The 25,530-nt window shown below is 30.3% G+C and overlaps 1 pseudogene; it reads left to right on the top strand.

Annotated features, from left to right (window-relative positions):
- Positions 1-4,103: 4,103 nt before the first annotated feature.
- Positions 4,104-4,868, top strand: LOC107001877 (annotated as a pseudogene).
- The last annotated feature ends 20,662 nt before the right edge of the window (positions 4,869-25,530 follow it).

The following is a 25,530-nucleotide window of genomic DNA, read 5'->3' as shown; positions in this document are numbered from 1 at the left end:
AGCCGGACCAAGGTGCGGAGTGAGATTTTCTAGATGCCGGACCAAGGATTTAGAAATACATAACTTATCACTTTGCATGCAAGATACTAGGAAAGAATTGTTATAGTTAGAATTATCAAGTTATGAACCTGTGGGGAACACGTAAACCCTAGTTACTTTGATTAACTGATTAAAACCCAACTTTCAAACTCATTAAGTGTCTCTTTCAATTTAGTTAATTCTTTTTACTTATTAGGAAATACAAACCCCCCTTTTTACATTTTTATGTTTTTACTTTCTAAGGAAGTTATCAACCGAACAATAATAATAACAAGTTAAAGTTAAGTCTAGACTATTTTCCTCGTGGGAACGATCCCAACCTCACTAGTTGGGTTATTTACTTGACGCGACCGCTTTACTTCTTATTTGAGAAGTAAGTTTGAGCGTATCACACCATATTTGCGTAAAGACACTTAAACTTTTAAAGTGTCCTATCACACCACTAAACAACTATATATCGTTGTAAATTGACCATTTTTACTCATTTCATCGTCTATGTAATGCGCGTGTTGCTCACTCTCTAGGTAACACCACCTGACCCTTTTTTTTGTAGAAAATTCGTGAACTCCTTTTCATTTTTATTTCTCAACTTTTCCCTAAAAAATCAAACGAAATACACAGTGTTGCTGTTGACGATAGTGTTGTTGTTGACAATCTCGTTGTTGATCATTGTTGATCGTTGTTGATGTGTATTTGTGAAGATTCTTGGAGATTGAAGGTCTAACAGGTTAGGGTTCTAAAATCTTCACTTTTTTTCAATTATTCTGATTTTATGGATTATTATAGTGTAGAAGTGTTAGAATCGACCTCCTACAGTTGCCATTGTTAGGATATTTTTGAGTATGTTGGGTAATCGACTTAGTTAGTGTAGGGTATTGTGTTATTGACTTAGTGCAACTGTTAGTGATTAGGGTTTTGTGATTGTGTTTTAGGTTAGGGTTAGATGTTATCCACTTAGTTCGAATCTTATTATTTGTCTCTTATACATTTGTAGACTTCAATTTGTACACTAACAACTACTATTGTTAGTGTTTTTTGTTCTATTAGTACTGTTAAATCTTAATGTTAGTGCTTTTTTCTACTTTTGTTAGTCAGTGTTTCTGCTGTTGTTGTTTGTTAGTGATTATGTTTGTTGTGTACAATTTGTTAAAATTAGTTATTCAAATGTGTGTTTGAATTGTGTTTGTTGTTGTTACATGATTTTTCAGGATAACTTTTACTCTTATAACATTAAGATGGTATCATGGGGGGGGGGGGAAATAGAATTTGGTGCACCACCTAAATATATTGGGGGGCATATATCAGAATTCTTAGATGTAGATGTTGATAGGATGTCTTATTTTGAGTTGAGGGACTACATAAAGGAACTAGGATATACAATAGATTGTGATTTTTTCATCAAGTGGGATGGGTTATTGGTCCTTGTTGATAATGATAAGGTTATATTTGACCTTTTCAATATGATGAATGATGGGGATACAGTGGAGGTGTATGTTTTTCATGGGGTTAGTGAAGCTAATCAGGCCCCACTTGAATTGGAGTTTATCCCCATGTGACTGAAAGTGGGGTAGGTGAGGAATCTTTTAATGAGACTTCTAACCCTAATAATCAGCCTCCTACTTCTACTTTTCCTTCCATCCCTACAACTGGTCCTTCTGAAACTTCCAGCACTACATTTGAAGCTCAGTCTTCTACTGTGCCTCCACCATCTCCTTCTATTGTGCCTCCTCCTTCATCTGATTATCCTATAATAGATTATGATCCCACTAATGATGAAGTGGAAGATGAATCAATATCTGAAGGGGATACTAGTGAAGATACTGAGGTTGACAGTGATGTTCATCAAGAGTATGTAGATATAAGGGCAACCAAGAGGCATTTCAAAAGGTCACAAAGGAGACGTAGGGGAAATACTTCAGATCAGATTAATGTTAATGAGAAAGGTCTTGATATAGGGTATGATGAGAGAAATAATGGTATTAGGGAAAGCTTAGTTGGTAAGCTAGGAGGTGATGAACCTTATTATCTATGTGATGAAGTTCCTAGCTTTGAAATAGATTGTGAAGAGGTTGATCAAGTATTGCATAAACCTATTAGGAGGAAGAAAACCCCAAATAGAGTTGTGTTTGATACAACTGCTGAAAAGATTGTTTGGGAATTAGGACTGATTTTTGGAACTGTTGAAGAATTTAGAGTGGCAGTGACAAGATATGCAATCCAAGAACATATTCAAATTGAAAAATATGTAAATGATCCTGGCAGAGTTAGAGTGAGATGTTGTAAAGAGAGTTGTCCTTGGTTGTTGTGTGCAAGTAAGAATAAAACTAGTGGAGATTCATTGTTAAAACATACAACCCTATCCATAAATATTTGACATCAACTCATAACTACCTGTGCAACTCAAAGTTTTTGGCCACCAAATACAAAGAAAGAATAACTCAACAGCCAAACATCAGCATTGTCTTGTTGCAGGACATTATTAGAAAGGAGTTGGATATTAATGTTGGTAGGACAACAGTGAGAAGAGATAGGACTAGAGTGTTACAAGAGATCATGGGTTATCACATTGTGGAGTATGGTAGGATTTTTGATTATAGAGATGAAATATTAAGGAGTAATCCAGGTAGTACATGTGTAGTGAAGGTTGGAGAAGATTCTGAAACTGGGCAGAAAATTTTTGAAGGATTTTATGTTTGCTTCAATGCTTTAAAGAAAGCATTTTTTGGAGGTGCTAGAAGGTTGATTGGTTTTCATGGGTGTTTTCTCAAAGGTGTGTGTAAAGGCCAGTTGTTAGTGGCAGTTTGTAGAGATGGAAACAACCAAATGCTCCCTATTGCTTGGGCAGTTGTTGAGGTTGAGAATCAGTATACCTGGACATGGTTTCTTGAACTAGTGAAGAATGATCTTGAACATGGAGAAGGGCAACAATTATCCATCATTAGTGATATGCAATAGGTAATTACTGATATACATCTTACTATTTTATTGTTGTTGAGTTTTGCACTTTAATTTATTCTTTTTTCGTTATGTTGGTTTGTTAGGGACTAGAAATTGTTGTGGATACTTTATTGCCACTTGTTGAACATAGAAAATGTGCAAGACATGTTCTTGCAAATTGGTCAAAAAATTGGAAAGGAGTTGAAAGAAGTAGAGTGTTTTGGAGGATTGCTAAATACATATTTGAAGCTGAGATGAAGGACAATATAGAGATAATGAGGAAATTAGGACAAGAAGGTTTGGATAATCTTTTATGGTACAATTTGAATACATGGTGCAAGAAGTATTTTGAAGAATATAGCAAATGTGATGTTGTGGACAACAATATGGCAGAAAGCTCTAATGCTTGGATAGTGTCTACAAGGTATAAAATCATCATTACAATGCTTGAGGAGATAAGGGTGATGATGATGAAAAGAATTGGCGATTTGAGAGAGTTCTCAAACACTTGGATCACTGATATATCTCCTATGTCTTTGAAGATTTTGCAAGAAAACATTCAAAAGTCTATGCAATGTAACTTGACTTGGAATGGAGAAAGAGGTTTTGAGATTAAATATCATGGGTTTACACACACTGTGGACATTGTCAATGGGAGGTGTAGTTGCAGATCCTGGCAGCTTAGGGGAATTCCTTGTCCTCATGGTGTTGCTGCCCTTCATTACAAAAACTTGGAACCAATCCATTATGTGGCTAGCTGTTATAGCAAGGAAACCTACCTCAGCACATATGCCCATTTTATTCAGCCAATGAATAACATGAAAATGTGGTCAACCTCAAATAATCCAATTGTAAGGCCACCAAAGATCAGAAAGTTGCCTGGAAGACAGTTAAGGTTAGAAGAAAGGAAGCAGATGAAAGAAGAAAAACTGGAAAGTTGAGCAAAAGAGGTGTTGTAATGACTTGTAGCAAATGTGGCACACAAGGAAACAATAAAATAGGATGTCCTACAAGAAACGAAGCTGATCCAAGTCAATCAACTTAACCATGTTCTTAGGCAAGAAGTATTGGTCCAAGTCAGTCATCTAAACCATCTTCTCACAGGCACTTTTATTTGTTACTCTCAAATGTATGTTATATGTAGATGTATATGTATTGATATATTAATTTACAGGCTACTGAAAGTGGTAGAGGAAAAGGCACAGGAAGAGCAACAAGAGGAAGAGCAAGTGGCAAAGGTGTTCCAGCTCAATCACATGAAAATGTTACAAACACAGAGGTAATATATCTAATTATTATATCATTTTTAGATAATATAGATATGCTTTAATATTTTTATTTCAAAGTACAGAGTGTAAATGGTAGAGGTACAGGTAGAGGTACAGGTAGAGGCGCATGATCAGGAAGAGAAATGGCTCAAGAAAGAAATGTGAATGAAGGACTAAGTAGAGGAAGAGGAATGACTCAACATACTCAAACTAGTTCTGAAGCAAACTGCAGTAGAGGAGGCCTAGGAAGAGGGAAGAGACCAGTAGAACTTGAGGACACTAGTGGAGGACAAACAAGACCTTTTAAAAGGCCAAGAATGGTAGGTGTTGGCATATACTAAGATGAAGATGGATTTACAACTCTCAATGTAAGTTTACAACTATCAATGCAAGTTTACAATTGTCATTGCAAACCTAATTGTCTAATATTTGAGTGTGTATTTATTTGACTAAGCAGCCTGGATTGCCAAGTAGAAGAGTCACCAATACTGGTACAAAATTTACAAATTGGGCTGATGTTGTCACTGGTGATATTGGCTACACACTAGTACGTGGATTCAAATGGAAGGGGAAGACAACTATTACCAGTAGCAACCTGGAAAGAATGAGGGCTGAAAAGGTTATCCAAACTAGGTCTGTAGCTGCTGCTTATGCTGCTAATAGCCAAGGCCAAACAACTTCAAGTAGAAACACTTCTGTGCCATGGAAGTAGGGCATTTTGATGTTGTCTTCTTCATTTTGACAAACAAAATTTAACTATGCATATATTTGTGTTGTTTTTTATAGGAAACAAACTCAGTTTTGGGTGTAACCAAACAAACTTGAATGGTTGGAATCAAACTAGATTATGAAGTCTTCTTTTTTGTCAGTTTTGTTATTGCCTTTTTAATTGTAATTGACATATTTGTGAAGCTTCTTAAATGGTTGCCACGATAATATAGATTAGAGAACCAAATACATTAACTTATTGTTCAAATCATAACAATTTCGACAACAAAGAACAACATTAACTTGAACATTCAACAAATTCTATCTTTCAAGTTACACACACATACAACTAGCAAGATCAAGACAATTAGCTTCTAGGTACACACACCTACAATTTCAAAAATTTGAAAGTAACTAAACATGTCTATGGCAATTTTGGTTGCACACACCTACAACTTCCATCCTTCACATTCTTGGGTAGACTTAAACATAGAAACCACACAATAATGATCAAGACGATTAGCTTCAAGTTACAGCATTTGCCCTTCTTTTTCTCCTTCATCATGACTTGGTTAATTTCAACACGACTTTCATATGATTTCAATATTTCTTCCAACTCCCTAATTATCTTTGCTAATCTCGGAATAACGTACTTGGATCGTATATCAACTTCTTCTCGATCCCTCCATCTAAAGAAGCTACACGCATCCTCCTAAAATACGCTAAACACAAATTAAAGAAAAATACATAAATTAAAGATCTCTATAAAAGAATTAGTAAACATACACGATAGCGTGGACAAGACCAAAATCTTCGAGCTGGGTTATGCTCCGACCATGAAGTTTGCATTGATAGTAAGTCACCATGTTTGCATCGCATTTTCACTCGCAACATCGGATCATTCTCATCATTACAAATACGATTCAACTTTGCATTTGACATTTTCAATCAAAAACTAACCACAAAATTGAGAAGAAATTCAACCATAAAAACACTTCAAATTAACGTTTCTACTGGAAATTAAAAGAGAAAAGACGAATTCCTACCTTATTTTCTTGTGGAAGATGATGAAGTCGTCAAAAAGAGAGCACTAATATTGTTCTTGCCATTGAAATCAAAATTTTAGGGCTACCAACGGCTATTTTTGAGTTTAAATTTGGGAAGATACAAAAATTGATTAAATAATTAATATTAAAGAAAGAAAATGGCATGTGGTTGTTTTAAACAGGTAAATAAAAAGGAAAAATGGCCCATGACGCGCCTAACGTGCGTGTAAACAACCCAGATGAGTTAATGGGTAAAAATGGCCAATTTACAATGATATATAGTTGTTTAGTGGTGTGATAGGACACTTCAAAAGTTTAGGTGTCTTTATGAAAGTATGGGACAACTTCGATGGTGTCTTGATGTCTTTTCTCTTGTATCTAATTGTTCATTCGAGGTAATTATTTTTTGTACAATATGCGTTTGCATTTTTATTCCATTTTTATAGTATTCATAGGGATTCTATTTGTTTTTTCATTATTTCTGCTTTCTTTTAACTTAAACTTATTCCTGAGTGTTGTATTATACGTATAAATTTTTCTAATAATCTTTTGTGTTCATCTTGAGTTTTAGAATATAATAATATATCATCAATATATACTACACAATTTTCTAGTTGTTTAAAATAGCTATCCATAAAATGTTAAAATCTACCTGGTGCATTTTTATAACAAATGGTAATATATTTCATTCATAAAATCCTTGTGTAAAGACCTAAAATGACATTTTTCAGAAATTTGAATTATTCGTTTAACTTGAATTAATTAATTCATGAATAATTATAGATAATTAACTCAATTGATAGTTAATGGGCTAAAGTGATCATTTATTTATGACATATGTCATGAGGCCCATGTATTAGAAATAAGTTAGTAAATTTTGTTAGTTTTAATAAACAAGAAATCTAGAAAAGAAATAGAAAGGAAAAGAGGAACGGGTGGCGGCGGTGACATCAAATTTCGACAAAGCTTCAGGTGAGTTTTATTTTTTGTGTTGGTTGCATATATGAATAATTGTATTGTAATATTGTTGGGTCAAAAAAAAAAGAAGTGATCAATTGCTACAAATTGAATGAATTTGACCATGCTTTGAGGCCTAGGATGACTAAAATAAATAGTGGAAAAGAAAATTATTCCTAATCATTAGAAAATTATTTGAAGTGATTATGGAATGAGTTTCATCAACATTGGCAGTGATAGTGGGATAAAAGTAATTATAGTTAAATTATTGTTACGTTATTAAAGGTTATTAATTTTCTATTAAATTAGGAGTTACGAATTTCTTCATAGTCATAATATTATGTCCCATGTTCCAACGTACTGGTATATGTACAGTGATGTACTTGAAAGGTTAAGTATACTATATTATATGAATGTTATCAGATTTATGTAATTTAGAGAAATTAAGACTTAATTTTAGACTTGAATTTAAGAAATTTGAGACTGGAAATATTAGTGGCATCAGAATTAGGAACTTGAGTATATATTTGAGAGAGTTTCTGAGTCTAGACTAGACACATAATAATGTGGGTGTTGTTAGTCTTGAAATCTTATTATGTGAATAGATTGCATTGATATGGAAACCTAACCGAAGAGGAAAACTCAAGTTCTGAGGTGATTGTTCGACTATTTGAGGCAAGTGGATTTCTAAACTCTTGTTAAGTGTATGAAATGCGTGTATTTGCTTGTGGTATATGTTTGGGAGTAACGGAATTGGTGATGGGTTGACTTGTCCACATTGATTAATTTTAATGATGAAAAAAATGGGGATAACAAAAGGCAATGTGATTAATTGTTTATGTGTTTTTGTTAAAAAAGGGTTGAAGGCTTGTTGAATCATTGTTGATGTAACTTCATGTTTGTGTGGTTGTGAACTGTGCGATGTTATGAAAATGGTCATCTCCTCATTATTTGTGTGAACTTGTTATCTGTATTATTCTGAGGCATTGGTTGTGACAAGTGTTATGTGCATTGAGAAAGAATGGGTACTTAAGAGGATATACCATTTCGAGGGACGTATTGCGCGCCGCGATGGATACTATATTTCGAGGGACGTATCGCGCGCCGCGATGGTTACTGTTATCGAGGGTCGTGTCGTGCGCCGCGACAGATGCATGGACAGATATGTCCCCCATGGGTCCCAGACTGAGAGACAGCGGGTGTGTATCAGTAGGTCAGACATGCATCATTATACTTGACATTTCATTCCATTGCATTGCACATACTTATCATTAGTGAACTTGATATCGTATTTTTTTATCTTTTGATTGCCTTTATGCAGAACTTGTGATTGATCAATATTGAGCTTGTTATTGCGGATATATAATTTATTGAAGTATTGTTGTTGAGGATATGTAATTTGTGGAAGTGTTGTTGTTGAGGATATGTAATTTGTCTAAGTGTTGTTGTTGAGCTACGTGTTATGTAAACTGTGAGCTGTCAGGTTGGGTTGATTTTAATGCAGGTTGTAGTTGTGGAGGTTCGGTTGGGGGTGGTAGGAGTACCCGTATTTTATCCCCTTAGCTTGTGTTTAGACATTTTACTTGTTGGGTACCGTGTTATTTGGTACTCAACCCTTGCTACTACAATTTTTTTGTAGGTTACTAGCCCGGACTTTGTGATAATTCTCTTATCCTTGTCTCAGGTTTCTTGGAGATTTGAGAGATAGTTGTTTGTCGCCTCAGCGTACTTTCTTTCTCCCTAGTTATGACCTTGTTCTATTCTAGAAACAAGTTCATCTGAGACTAACGTTTCTTTTGAATCAATTGTAATAGTTTAGAGGCTTGTACACGTGACAACCAGATTTTGGGGGTGTTTTGAATTGATTATGAAATTTCCGCATTTTATGTAATGGTTGAATTTTAGGCTGACTTGTCTTTGTGGGATAAGATGAGTGCCATCACATCCATTTTTGGGTCGTGACAAAATGGTATTAGAGCCCCAGGTTCATAGGTCTCATGTGTGTACAGGTCGAGTCTAAATAGAGTCTCGAGGATCGGTACGGAGACGTCTGTACTTATCTTCGAAAGGCTATGATGACTTTTAGGAAATATCTTCACTTCTTTGATCTCTATCATGCGTACTTGGCCCATTTTGATTCTTATCGCTTCACTCCATTCGATCTCGTTTATGTGATGACTCCTGCGTAGTTTCCTTTGTGAATCATTGGCATGTCGTGTATTGGTTTTATGTTAGATCTGGTATTCAGGTGGAAAAGATATACTTATGAAATGAATGCATGATCATATTTGAAAGAGTTGAGTAAGGTTAGTTATCATTGTAAAATAATAATAATAAATGTAGTACATATCTGGTATAAGCAAAATATGGAGTGGTTCGACAATTAGAAGTTAAATGTTTGAAGAATTAACTAGTTAATAAATAGTGTACCTTGAAAATACAATTGATATAGTTGTCATACATTTAATGAGTTGCTTAGCAAATGATGTTGCACCAATTCAGGTCAGAATCCCTTATGTGGTTTCACAAATTGAGTGTATACCAAAGAAGGTCATGATACGACTATTACAATGGTACTGATGGGTACTTGGTTAGAATTATGGAGTGTGTTACTTTTGAGATTAACCTTTCTTACGAAAGAATACATATAGCTTGGGTTAGATGCAAAACTAATCTGGTAATATTTTACAGCTATTTGATGGATAAACTGTGTGACTTATTTGGAAATGATCTTCTCAATAGATATGATATGTTCTAGTGGTGGATGTAACGAATTTTCACGATGTGTTACTAGTGGTACATGAAAACAGACATGTTGATTGTTAAGTGCAAATACTAACTACTTTAGGAGTTATCTATTGTATTACATGCTTATATGATAAGATTTGGTGTTGAATTCATATTCGAGATACCAACTAGCTTGTTAGTACGAGTGGATGTGTTAAGCATTATTGATAAGAAAGCTTTTAGTGGTGGATCTTTGGTATGATATTGATATATTCAGGTTGTGAAATGTATTTTGTGGATTGTAAATGAGTGTTGATTTCATCTTAAACTCCATGGAAGTGGAAATATGGATGATAAACTTATAAGTAAAGGAAGTCTCAAAAAGTATACTTGTGTGAATGTAATTGAGAATTTTAGTAAGAAGGTGCATATAAATTGAGTAAGTACCTTGGATGGTTGGCATAGCTAGGTTTGGATTGTCATGTTAATGGCGAGGCTAAATTCATAGGGAGGGAAATGACGAACTAAGCATGGTGATTATAAGATTTTATGACGCATTATGATTGAAATGCAACTATATGATACGGGTGTTGGTTAAAATGATTTTTTATGGTAATGATAAATTTTGAGTATCTAAGGTTATGGTTGTTTCTATTTCATAAGTAGTGTGGTTTTATGGTAATTTTTATAAGGAGTTGGGATGTCATCGAATAAAATTGAAAGGAGCTAGAGTCATAATGGAAATAATTAGTGGTAAATAGTTTAACTTTCACAGCGAGGATAAAACTAGGCTATTTTACTTTGTTTGCAAGGGTTGGGGATGTATCTTTAGAGGAATTTGGAGAATTGGGTTCAGAGACAAGTGATTTTACCTGTTTCTTCCAGATTATGATATAATATAGTGTCACAAGATCAATAGATTGATTACAAAAAATAAACTATTGGATAAAACTTGACAAAGGAGTGTACGGACGTTCAACTCGAGTATGATGTGTTCTTTTGTGGTTTTGATTTTGTAAGGAGTACAATAAGATTTTTAGAAAAAGATATGGTAGGGTCAATGAAGAGGCGATCAACGATAAGGTAAAATACGTTAAGTAATTTTTTTTAGGTATGAGCTAATGTTGTAAGATAATGGGATTGTGTTACATGGTTGGGATCAAAACTTCAAGTTTACATCGCGAGTTTAGATTTGTGATATTGTATCTTGTCAAGGTATGAATTGGTAAGGGAAGAAATGATCGATCACATTGAGTATGAAGCATTAAGAAGGACTTAAAATTTGAGTATTACATTTGGTTACTTTGGTTTGTTATACCTAAGGTTTCCCATATTTTTGGCCAAAAAAAAAGACTGGTAAGTGAGTTAGCAAAAAGGAGAAAAATTATGGTGTATTGAAGAGTTAGAGTTATTTGAAATTTCCGTCGTGGAAAGATTTTAAGAAAGGCAAAGGAACAATAAGAACTCTCGTACAAACATTGAATTCGGAGGTGATGGTTGTAGTGATTTCGCCTTTGAGTTTAGATATGACTATGGATGTGAAATGGTTTAGTATGGACTCACTAGGAATTTATCAACAATTCTTTTTATGAATATTGGGTTTTTGATTTGGGTGAAAAATTGTGAGGTCTGTAAGATTATGTGTTTTTATGTGGGGATAAATTATTTAGTGGTATATGAATTTGTATGGATATGAGACAATATGGACCTACAATTATACGAGGTTATCGAGAATTTTGAGGATATTGAAACTACTATTTTTAGATAACATAAACTATTATGATATTTTACAAGGCATTTGATGGTGAGTAGAGATTATGGGCTGATGCTATACATAAGTATTGGAGACCAATGATTTATTTGAGTTTTCGCATGAGGTTTACGATGGTATGAATGGTAGTTGAAAAATGGTATGTGAAAGATCGCATGAAGTTGATATTGAGTGTGATTCAATTATGGTACTTCGATGAAAAAGTATTTTAAGATATAGATTTAGTGGTATCAGTGTTGAGTGTGACTTATATATGTTATGTTATGCTTAAATGAAAAGATATGAAGCCATATTTTCTAATTTTTAAGGGCTACAATGTGTTTGCGAAGAATATGTTGATACTAGTGACGGTTTGAGAGTAAGGTAAATAAATTGTGTGGTTGTGATGTTTGTGATGTTTGTTGGTATTAAAAGTGTTGGATTTAATGGAGTACTGTTAGATTTGATAAATCAAGTATGTGTAAGACTATAATAAGGATCAGATTAGTTGATTGTAGGTGCCTAAAAATTAAAGAAGTGAAGTCATATGAATGAAAAAGTTTGTTATAGGTGCTATGAGGGAGTATATAGTGTTATTTGATTTTGGGTTCAATAACTTCTTATTTGACCCACCTAATTAATTTTTGATATGGTTTATAGTATGATTCACCTTCTAAGGTCATGTGTATTCTCACTTCCATGGGTGCGTTCCTAGTGGTTGTTCGGGTGTACAGATCCTATGATTTTTCTCTTGGTAGGGTGGCATCCTTGGTTAAACTTGTTCATTTCAGTTATAGAAGATTTGGTGCTGTTTGGAATAGTTGTAGTATACTAGTGGTTCGACATGCACGATCTTGCTTATGAGAACTTATAGAAGAGCCTCCGTGAATACTTACGGTTATTCGATAGTGTTGTTAAAAGTTTTGCATCCTAGTGTGTACCGCTTGTTGGGTTTTACTTGATCTTGTTTTTCTTTGGTTTAGATAAGTTTGATTCTCCCTTGATGAGTACCAGTGTCTAAAGATAAGATTTTTATAACTTAAGCCTGAGAAGATGGTTTTTGCATTGTGAGTGTGTGGTGGTTGGTTCGGATCCACTTCTGATTGTAGCCGGTATTGAATTCAAATTTTATCGTGGATATGATAGAAAAGATTTGTATTGGTGGTTGTGTTATGGTCCAAAGGGTTTTGGTTCACAATGGATTCATGTGTTAGTCCGTGATTTGGTAAGAACTCCTTACTTGTAGGGTTGCAATATTGCCAATGTTTGATTCGAAAGTTCAGTTCTTAGTACTTGATTTTGATGTAATGGTCTTAAAGAGAAGCTCACTTGTAGAGGTGAACACAAAAGATCATATCTTAGAATTTTCATAACATCGGTTATTCTTCCTTCTCCTTCATTATGTTCGAGGACGAACATGATTTTTAGTGGTCGATAATGTAATGACCAAAAATGACATTTTTTCGAAAATTTAAATTATTCGTTTAACTTGTGTTAATTAATTCATGAATAATTATAGATAATTAACTCAATTGATAGTTAATGGGCTAAAGTGATCATTTATTTAAGACATATGTCATGAGGCCCATGTATTAGAAATAAGTTAGTAAATTTTATTAGTTTTAATAAACAAGAAATCTGAAAAAGAAATAGAAAGGGAAAAGAGGAACGGGTGGCGGCGGTGACATTAAATTTCGACAAGGCTTAAGGTGAGTTTCATTGTTTGTGTTGGTTGCATATATGAATAATTGTATTATAATACTGTTGGGTCAAAAAAAAAAAGGAGTGATCAATTGCTACAAATTGAATGAATTTGACCATGCTTTGAGGCATAGGATGACTAAAATAAATAGTGGAAAAGAAAATTATTCCTAATCATTAGAAAATGATTTGAAGTGATTATGGAATGAGTTTCACCAACATTGGCAGTGATAGTGGAATAAAAGTAATTATAGTTAAATTATTGTTACGTTATTAAAGGTTATTAATTTTCTATTAAATTAGGAGTTGCAAATTTCTTCATAGTCATAATATTATGTCCCATGTTCTAACGTATTGGTATATGTACAGTGATGTACTTGAAAGGTTAAGTATACTATATTATATGAATGTTATTAGATTTATGTAATTTGGAGAAATTAAGACTTAATTTTAGACATGAATTTGAGAAATTTGAGAGTGGAAATATTAGTGGCATCAAAATTAGGAACTTGAGTCTATATTTGAGAGAGTTTCTGAGTCTAGACTAGACACATAATAATGTGGGTGTTGTTAGCCTTAAAATCTTATTATAATTATTATGTGAATAGATTGCATTGATATGGAAACCTAACAGAAGAGGAAAACTCAAGTTCTGAGGTGATTGTTGACTATTTGAGGCAAGTGGATTTCTAAACTCTTGTTAAGTGTATGAAATGCGTGTATTTCCTTGTGGTATATGTTTGGGAGTAACAGAACTGGTGATTGGTTGACTTGTCCACATTGATTAAATCTAATGATGAAAAAAATGGGGATAACAAAAGGCAATATGATTAATTGTTTATGTGTTTTGTGTTGAGAAAGGGTGGAAGGCTTGTTGAATCATTGTTGATGTAACTTCATGTTTGTGTGGTTGTGAACTGTGCGATGTTATGAAAATGGTCATCTCCTCATTATTTGTGTGAACTTGGTATCTGTATTATTCTGAGGCATTGGTTGTGACAAGTGTTATGTGCATTGAGAAAGAATGGGTAGTTAAGAGGATATACCATTTCGAAGGACGTATCGCGCGCCGCGATGGATATTATATTTCGAGGGACGTATCGCGCGTCGCGATGGTTTATATTATCGAGGGTCGTGTCGTGCGCCGCGACAGATGCATGGACAGATATGTCCCCCACTGGTCCCGGACTGAGAGACAGCGGGTGTGTATTACTAGGTCAAACATGCATCATTATACTTGACATTGCATTCCATTGGATTGCACATACTTATCATTAGTGAACTTGATATCGTATTTTGTTGATCTTCTGATTGCCTTTCTGCGGAACTTGTGATTGATCAATATTGAGCTTGTTATTGCGGATATATAATTTGTTGAAGTATTGTTCTTGAGGATATGTAATTTGTTGAAGTGTTGTTGTTGAAGATATATAATTTGTCTAAGTGTTGTTATTGAGCTACATGCTATGTAAACTGTGAGCTGTTAGGTTGGGTTGATTTTAATGCAGGTTGTAGTTGTGGAGGTTTGGTTGGGGGTGGTAGGAGTACCCGTATTTTATCCCCTTAACTTGTGTTTAGACGTTTTACTTGCTGGGTACCGTGTGATTTGGTACTCAACCCTTGCTACTACAATTGGTTTTTAGGTTACTATCCCGGACTTTGTGATATTTCTCTTCTCCTTGTATGAGGTTTCTTTGAGATTATAGAGATAGTTGTTTGTCGCCTCAGCGTACTTTCTTTCTCCCTAGTTATGACCTTGTTCTACTCTAGAAACAAGTTCATTTGAGACTAACATTTCTTTTGAATCAATTGTAATACTTTAGAGGCTTGTACACGTGACAACCAGATTTTGGGGGTGTTTTGAATTGATTATGAAATTTCCGCATTTTATGTAATGGATGAATTTTAGGCTGACTTGTCTTGGTGGGATAAGATGAGTGCCATCACATCCATTTTTGGGTCGTGACACCTTGTGGTACTGTGAATGCTGTACGTTTTTAGATTCTTCTTCTAACTTTAAATGATAAAATCCTGATTTACAATCAAATTTACTAAAGTAATTATATCCTTGTATTTGTCTTATCTTTAATATTTTATTTGGTATTGGATAATTATATGTTTTACTATTACTTTCTTGTATATATCCGGACTTGTATGTTTACTATTACTTTCTTGTATATATCCATTTTTTAGTAATTCACTTATATGTATTTTAAATTCATTTAAATCATTAAAATTATATTTTAATGGTTTTTGTGTTATTATACTATTTTCATCAATCAGTTCAATTTTATATTTTTCCCATCCTTCTAAAGGATCTTCGCCATATAATAATTCTAAATTTTCTTGGATTATTTTCAGTTTATCTAAGGAACAAATAATTGATTTTGTTCTAGGTTTTCTTCTTTTATATTTTTTAATTTTTGTGTAATTTTTTCACTGCCTTTAATCCATTCTGTTGTTTTTCTTCTTTTGTTACCTTCTCTTCTTGCTCCTATCTTTTGTTTACATGGTGTTGTGAACCACCAGTGTATTTTTGTTATTATATGTGGATATAATTTTTCTAAAAATGACATTCCTAATAACATATCCTTTGTTGTTAATTCAAAATTATATATTTCGTCTACAGTTAATATTTTATCCCATATTTGTATTTTTATATTTTTTGCCTTGTATGTGATCATACTTCCTTCATTATTAAATCATGTTACTATTATTGGTGTTTTTAACTTTTTCCATTTTTCTTCTGGTAAACAATTGTATTTACATATATTAGCCTCTGCTCTTGTATCTATCATTGGTGTATAATATCTGTTATAATATCCTTCTATTATTATCATCGCGAGTATATATATTTTCATATATTTTTTATATTAAAGTCCTTTTTATTATGAATTTTTTATTTTGATAATTTATCGTTAGTTGTTTATCCTCTATATTATATGGTTTTACTTGTTCTAGCCATTTTATTCCTAATGTTATATTTTCATTTCCTTGATATATTTTAAATTTTATTATCATTGGTATACCTCCAATTATTATTTATTGTTCCGTTGTTTCTTTAATATTTATTAATACTTTTGGTAATTCTGAACATGAGTGTTCCGTAGTTATTATTTTATCTTCCATTACTAACTCTCTTCTAATATCACTTTCTTCTTGTCCTATATTTATTAGTATTAAAATTTTTCTTTGCTCCATTATTCCTGTTATAGAATAATGATGTGATTTTATTTCTTCTTCTATTAATTTTTGTGAAATTATATTTATTCTTTTGGAACTATTTGAAGTACTCATTTGTGATGATGTTTTTGGTATATCATTATTATTTATTCTTTTTTTATGTGCTTAGTCTTTCTTGTACTATCTCTAAATCTTCTTCTATATCAATTTCATTATAACTATAGTCATTATTATCTATAACCGTAACTATTTTTTCAAAGGGGTTTTCTATTTTTATTTTATTTATTTTATTTTTTGCTGTTATTTTATATTTTGTTGTTAAAACATACAAATTCTTACATCTGTCTGTAAATATTTTACTTCTACATGCTAGTTCTAATCATGACATTTTCTAATAATACTAATGATTTATCTACATTTCTGTCATTAATTGCTACTGAGTAATTAGCACTTATTATAATTTAAATTTTTTGTATATTAAATTACCTTTTTGCACTTTTTATACTTTTTTCTATAGGTTGTATAATTCTATCATCTGCTAAATATATTTCTATAGGTGTATCTATCTTTTCTCTAAAACATGCTTTTATTAATATTTCAGTTCATCCTAAATGTACATATTTAATTGGTCTTTTGCATTTATTTCTTGTATTTGTTTATTAATTATTCTCTTATTTATTATTGGTATTTTAGCTTTTCCTTTGATATACTTACAATCTATGATATGTTCTCTTTGGCTTACTACATAATATTCTTCTTTTTGTCTTTTAAACCAATGTTTTATTTTTGGTACTTCTAATATTTTTTCTACACTTAGATCTAATTATTTTCCTTTTATTTGTTCAAATATACTATTATCAAATATTATTTTTTGTTCTAAAGTTTCTTCATCTTGACATTCTTCTTTATTTATTATTTGTATATCTGCTTCAGTCATTTATATTATAAAATTCATTATCTGATTCTAATTCTATGTCATTATCTATTTCATTTTCTGATATTTCATATATATTATCTTCACTTTCTAAATCATAATCGACATATTCTATTTGTGTATATTCTTCATTTTCCATAATTATTTCTGATATCTGTTTCCTCTTTGGAATTTAGGTAATTTACAATCTTTAGCTATATGTCCTAATTTTCCACAATTATAGCAAGTACATTCCGTCAATTTTCTTTTTGGTCTAAATGGTCTTTTAGTTTTTTAATTTTTTACATAATATCTCTTTGTTGGTTTTTTATATTTATATGTTGACCTATATTTTTTATAATTTTTATTTCTATTATACTTCTTTTTATAATATCTATATGTGCAACAAAATTGAGGTGCTATTTAATTTTTGCAACATACTAAGTTTTTTACTAATACTTTTTTAATTTTTACATGTTCTTTATGTTTTTCACATAGTTCTGTAAACCATCGTTGTAAGAATTTCATTCTAGCTCCTAAAGTGTCTGTTAATTCTGCTTCATTCCAACTTTTTATTATTTTTGAACAAAAAGGTTCTGGTAATTTTGTAAAATATAATTTTCTTACTTTCTTCTATGTTATATGTTCGTTTATAATATATTCTCTAAATGCACATGTATATTCATCTATATAACACATATTACATATTGCAAATTTTGCCATTAAATTTCTATTTATAACTCTTTCCTTATTTTGTTCTTCTACTTCTGTTGTCATACTACTAAATTCATTTCTTATAGCTATTTCATATTTATTTAATATTTCCATAGATGTTGTAGCTGTTTCTCCATTAAATTTTTTATTATTTCTTAAAGTCTTTAACCTTTCTTCCGTTAAATTTTATAACCATAATTTTACTGTTCCTATAAGTGTTCTTTCTATATATCTTGGTGTTTCTGTCATTCCTATTTTGTTATCTATTAATTGTTTTGATATATATCCCATCCATAATTGAATTGTTTTATTTATAAATGCTATCAGTGTAAATCTAAAAAATTGTGTTGTTTAGTTGTTGGTTTAGGTGTCCATTTATTTAATCTTTTATCCCATAAAATTTTTTCCTAATCATATTTTTCATAACTTACATTATAATATGTTGGATTTAAGTATTTTGGATTTTTTACTCCTGATGTTCTAGGGTTTTCATTCATGTCTATATCTCCCGTATTTATTTCTATATTTTTTGTATTATCTATATTGTCTAAAAGTTCTGTATATGTTTCACTTATCTCTGAGTGTTGTTCTTCTAAATCATCGTTGATATCATCAATTGTTACTTCTGGCAGATTAGTTAGATTATCTTGATTACTTTCTTCTGATTTATCTTCTAATTGCATTATTTCTTTCAATTTGTTTATCTCATTTGCTAAGTTTCTTTTCTGTTCTTTTTCTTTTTGTTTTATTTCATACATTTCTTTCAACATTGCTAATTCTTTTTCTAATTCTAAAATTTCTTTATTTTTTACTTCTTCTATTTTTTGTACTTCTTTCTTCGCTTGATGTTTTACTTTTTCAATTTCCATTTTTCTATCTATTTCTTCATTTTCTTTTGTTATCCTCACCATAGCAGTTAAACTATCTTGTAATTTTACCATATCTTTTTCTAACATTAAACTTAAATTGTCACCTTCTTATATCTTCTTCCTAGATTAGAAAATATTATCCTTATTTTTAATCCTTCATAGTTTTCAAATATTTTTTCGTCTATTGCATATTCTTCCTTATTCATTTATAAATTATGTTGTAGTTGATATTCTAGATTATTTATTTGTATTTCTACATATAAAAAAGTATTTCTTTGTGCTATTATAGATTTTTCACAAATTCCTGCAAATATATTACTATTTAGTCTATTTTGTCTATATCTTAATTCTTTTATTTTGGCCATAATTATTTTATTAAGTTCTTGTTTATATTCATTATTCATCGTATTTTTAAATATTTAATATATTTATATTCTAATTTGGAAATAATATCTATCATTTCTTCTAATTCTTTATTATTAGTTTTTGTAATATAAAGTTGTTTATATTTTGGATATAATTTTTTTAATTTTCTTCTTATTTTTCTTATCTTTCTGCTGATACTATGTTTCTTTTCATCTTTCATGGCTGTGATACCAATGTTGGGAGGTGCGGAATTCATTATAGAGTAAGTTACATATTTTATATAGAGTAAAATATATTTTATCATAAAATTCTTTTGATAATTGTTCTAATATAAATATTTCCTTAATATTATTTATCATATATTCTATGTATAACATATCTTGGTTTCATTGGTACATGTATAAATTTTCTTGCATTAATTGTTTTAATAATCTTATATTTTTCATAATTTCTATCCAATATTCTAAATATTCATAGTTCATTTTAATCTGAATCTATTTCTAAATCGTATATATCTATTCTTTCTATATCTAATTCTTGTATATCTATTTCATACCATTCTTTGTTTAATATATATTCTATATCATGATCAAATATTTTTTCCCATATAATTCTTTTATGTCACCAATTTCTATATCTTTAAGTATATATAAGATCAAAGTTTTATAGCTTTTTATTTCATCATACATTGTAATCATGTTTATTTATTCATGCAGGTTTGTTTTCAATTATTCCTTCCTATCATATCATAATTCAATTAAATTCATATTAGTCTATTATAAGCTAGAGTATCGTTATCATGTTTTCCGGTCGCTACTAGCATCGTACTTTAGTGGATAATTAATGTTTATCAGCGCTCAACCTTGTGTACTCCCCTAACGGCATCCCTCGCCTAGCGGTTTCCACTGTGGGAAGGCATAGTCTAGCAGTTTTCTCCCTGTTTCCCGTTTACTAGCAAACTAGAATTCATGATTCAAATATTTCTAGTATATAATAACTAACATAAATTTAATCAATCATATATATGATATTCAGGAATATATGAAATTAGTTCTACATAATTGTTAAACAATATACCTTTGTCTCTTGATTTTCCATGCTATCTAAAATATCTGATTTAATTTCGGATTTCTCAATTTTTAACTTAGTTTATATCTTGAGAGAGGGTTTTGAAAGGGTTTTTACTAACTTAAGCTTTTGTTTGGCATTACCTGCCTTTCATTTACAATTTGGAAATATGTATATACTAAATCCTAAGCCTGTACATAAGTGCGCCTACTGTATACTTTACAACTTTTTAAAGAAAACTTTACAAATGGCCGGCTATACACATTGGTCTTTCAAAAAAGTAAAAGCTATTTACTATACAAAGGAATCTTATCTCTAATTTTTACATTTTTTCAAAGATATTTGTCCCTTTGTCTGCCACCTTTTTTGTTTGTATCTATCTTTATGTCTTTTTCTTCTTTTGTTTTTGTCGTCATTTTTTTTGTTTACTATAACTCTTTTTCTTCATCCCTATCTTATTTTGCATTCTGATCTCTTCATCTTTATTCTAAATCAACATCTGGTATAACGTTATCTTCTCCATTGCATTTGGAACATCTGTGATCTGGGTATTTGTGTCCAATAAGATTACAATATGTAATTAATAAGTCTTCTGAAATAAATTCTTTCTTTAATGCTCGTGTTGTAGGTTGTTCCTCTAGCTTTAGTAATGATAAAATCCATCGCTGAACTTCATCCATATTTGCTCGTCTTAATTCCCTTGAGTTTGAATATATCATAACTTAATCTCTAGCGTAATAGCTCCATATGGCATTTCCAATTAAATAATTATTTGCTAATTCTTGTATGATAGTTGATATACCAATTATTCTTTTATTGACATAAAAATTTGGTATTTCTATCTTTGGTATTTAATTATGATTTCCAATATCTTCTGGTATGATCATATATTTTGTTAATCCTATCTTAATAACTTGAATTGGAGATTTTACCTCCTCATATAATATTTCTGCTGGTGCTGTATAAAACTTAATATAAAATAAGTTTCCTTTTGTCACTCTTTTATATGTAATAACTGCTTCGTATAACTCCGGTATTCCACTGATTTCTTCTCCGTCATATGTATATATTGTACTTAGTATTCCATAACTGTAACATGTCTTAACTAGATTAGCACTAGTTTTTGGTTATGCTATAAGTCTATTGTATCCTTGTAATTTTTGAGTTATATAGTCTTGACTTGGATCTTTGGTTTGGTTAGATCTGGGGTTGAGATTTAAATTAGTTTGTATTCTATATATATTTTCAATGTAAGTTTGTGTAATATAATGTATCTTTTCTTTTCACTCTGGTTTTGTATACTCACTGCATAGGTAGAAGTTTGTGGTTCTATGGGTATTTGTTTTGGTGTATTTTGAATAAATGATTTTGCAAATAACTGGTTTAAATTTGTATTTCGTGATTTTTCACTAACTTTTCTGCTTGTACCTCCAGCTGTATTTAAACAAACATTATGGGTTTTAGGGAGTTTCCCATCGTCTCCTTTTATCTCTGGAATTTTACCGTCTTTCGATCAACGTAGCTCCGCTTTTTTATAGTCATGCTGCTGAATTATATTAGCTTTAGACTTCAGGTTATCTTCATTAGTCTTTAGCTTTTGTATCTCATTGTCCATACTATCCACTTTAGTACAAAGTGTAGTAATGTCTTTGAGTAGCTTTTCAATTGTATCTTCGTCTTTGTTCTTAGTTTGAGTAGCTTTGTCTTGATAAATAGTTTGCAACACCATTCTTAGTAGTCTTTATCACTTCAATTGTAAATGTAAAGTTAAATATATTTAATACCAATCTACTAATTTCTTTCGTTGTTACTGAATCTTGTATTTTTCTGGTTAACCACCAATTTACTTGTATTTATCTGTTCTTACAATAAATTTGTTATATACAATATATGGCTCGAATGCTAATAAAAATTTATATACTGAAAATAATTCTTTCCTATTTATTTTTCGTTTTATTTCCTGTATATGTGCCTGAATAATATCTACAGTTATATTCTATATTATTATCATTATATTTATATTTTAATACTCCTCCATAACTTTTTTCACTTGCATCAGTTTCTACTATATAAATAATTTTTTTATCTTCATCCGTAAAATATAATTTTGGTAATGTTTTACATAATAATTTTATCTTTTGTATTTGTGTTTGATCTCTATTATCAAAATGATATTCTACATCTTTCTTTAGTTTTTGTTGTAATGGTTTTAAATTTTCTGCTAATTTTGGTATATATTCTCTTACTTGGTTAACTAATCTTAAAAAGGATTGTAATTTCTTTTTTGTATCTAATTGTTCATTCGAGGTTATTATTTTTTGTACTATCTGCGTTTGCATTTTTATTCCATTTTTATCTATATATATTCCTAGGAATTCTATTTGTTTTTTCATTATTTCTGCTTTCTTTTTACTTAAACTTATTCCTGAGTGTTGTTTTATACGTATAAATTTTTCTAATAATCTTATGGGTTTATCTTGCGTTTTAGAATATAATAATATATCATCAGTATATACTACACAATTTTCTAGTTGTTTAAAATAGTTATCCATAAAATGTTGAAATCTACCTGGTGCATTTTTATATCCAAATGGTAATACATTCCATTCATAAAATCCTCGTGGTACTGTGAATGCTGTAAGTTTTTTAGATTCTTCTTCTAACTTTAAATGATAAAATCCTGATTTACAATCAAATTTACTAAAGTAATTATATCCTTGTATTTTTCTTATCTTTAATATTTTATTTGGTATTGGATAATTATATGTTTTAGTTTTTGCATTTAAATTTCTATAATCAATTACCATTCTACTTTTTCCTCTTTTTTGTTCACTATTTTTATTAACAATAAATGCCGGACTTGTATGTTTACTATTACTTTCTTGTATATATTCATTTTTTAGTAATTCACTTATATGTATTTTAAATTCATTTAAATCATTAAAATTATATTTTAATGGTTTTTGTGTTATTAAACTATTTTTATCAATCAGTTAAATTTTAACTTCTGTTTTATGTTTTCCCCCATCCTTGTAAAGGATCTTCGCCATATAATAATTCTAATTTTTCTTGGATTATTTTTACTTTATCTAAGGAAAATATAACTAATTCTATTCTAGGGTCTTCTTCTTTTATATTTTCTAATTTTCGTGTAATTTTTTCACTGTCTTTAACCCATTCTGTTGTTTTTCTTCTTTTGTTACCTACTCTTCTTGCTCCTATCTATTGTTTACATGATGTTGTGAACCACCAGTGTGTTTTTGTTATTACCTGTGGATATAATTTTTCTAAAAATGGCATTCCTAATAACATATCCTTTGTTGTTAATTCAAAATTACATATTTCGTCTACAGTAAATATTTTATCCCATATTTGAATTTTTATATTTTTTGCCATGAATGTGATCATACTTCCTTCATAAATAAATCTGTTACTACTATTGGTGTTTTTAAGTTTTCCCATTTTTCTTCTGGTAAACAATTGTATTTACATATATTAGCCTCTGCTGTCGTATCTATCATTGGTGTATAATATCTGTTATAATATCCTTCTATTATTATCTTCGAGAGTATATATATTTTCATATATTTTTTTTATATTAAAGTCCTTTTTATTATGAATTTTTTATCTTGATAATTTATCGTTAGTTGTTTATCCTCTATATTATATGGTTTACTTGTTCTAGTCATTTTATTCCTAATGTTATATTTTCATTTCCTTGATATATTTTAAATTTTATTACCATTGGTACACCTCTAATTATTATTTGTTGTTCCGTTGTTTCTTCAATATTTATTAATACTTTTGGTAATTCTGTACATGAGTGTTCTGTAGTTATTATTTTATCTTCCATTACTACTCTCTTGTAATATAACTTTCTTCTTGTCCTGTATTTATTAGTATTAAATATTTTCTTTGCTCCATTATTCCTGTTATATAATAATGATGTGGTTTTTCTTCTTCTATTAATTTTTGTGAAATTATATTTATTCTTTTTGAACTATTTGAAGTACTCATTTTTTATGATGTTTGTGGTATATCATTATTATTTATTCTTTTTTATGTGTTTAGTCTTTCTTGTACTATCTCTAAATCTTCTTCTATATCAATTTCATTATAACTATAGTCATTATTATCTATAACCGTAACTATTTTTTCAAAGGGGTTTTCTATTTTTATTTTATTTATTTTATTTTTTGCTGTTATTTTATGTTTTGTTGTTAAAACATATAAATTCTTACATCTACCTGTAAATATTTTACATCCAGGTGCTAGTTCTATTCCTGACATTTTTCAATATAATAGTAATGATTTATCTATATTTCTGTCATTAATTGCTACTGAGTAATTAACAATTATTATAAATTAAATTTTTGGTATATTAAATTACCTTTTACTGCACTTATTATACTTTTTTCTATAGGTTGTATAATTCTATCATCTGCTAAATATATTTCTATAGGTGTATCTACTCCTTCTCTAAAACATGCTTTTATTAATATTTCAGTTACTCCTAAATTTACATATTTAATTGGGTTTTTTGCATTTATTTCTTGTATTTGTTTATTAATTGTTCTCTTATTTATTATTAGTATTTTAGCTTTTCCTTTGGTATACTTATAATCTATGATATGTTCTCTTTGACTTACTACATAATATTCTTCTTTTTGTCTTTTAAACCAATTTTTTATTTTTGGTACTTCTAATATTTTTTCTACACTTAGATCTAATTCTTTTCCTTTTAGTTGTTCAAATATACTATTATCAAATATTATTTTTTGTTCTAAAGTTTCTTCATCTTGACATTCTTCTTTATTCATTATTTGTATATCTGCTTCAGTCATTTATATTATAAAATTCATTATCTAATTCTAATTCTATGTCATTATGTCACGACCCAAAATGATTCGTGAGTGGCACCCACACTTACCTCCTTAGGTGTGCGAACCAACACATCTAAACCTTAACATATACCAATAGTTCAACTATAAATAATATAAATAATTCGGAAGCTCCAAAAGATACTAGGCAACGAATTTAAATAAGTTTCTAAAGTTTAATACTTATCATCCCAAAATCTGATAGTCATCCCATCAAGGACATCTATTTCCAAATTACCAAGTCTAAGAGTGTTTAAGAAACCAAAATAAGCAATAAGATGGTCCATGTCCAAAATTCAAAGACATCAAGATGTGAATGAGAGAATCCAGCACGAGCTAGAATTAATAGCTCACCCTGAACTCTGATGTGCTGGAGACTGACTAGAGCTGAGGGCGAGTCGAAG

The sequence above is a fragment of the Solanum pennellii genome, chromosome 10, assembly GCF_001406875.1.
Source record: "Solanum pennellii chromosome 10, SPENNV200".
Classification (NCBI taxonomy): domain Eukaryota; kingdom Viridiplantae; phylum Streptophyta; class Magnoliopsida; order Solanales; family Solanaceae; genus Solanum; species Solanum pennellii.
Note: the sequence above shows the minus strand (reverse complement) of the source record. Positions and strands in the feature narration are given on the sequence as shown.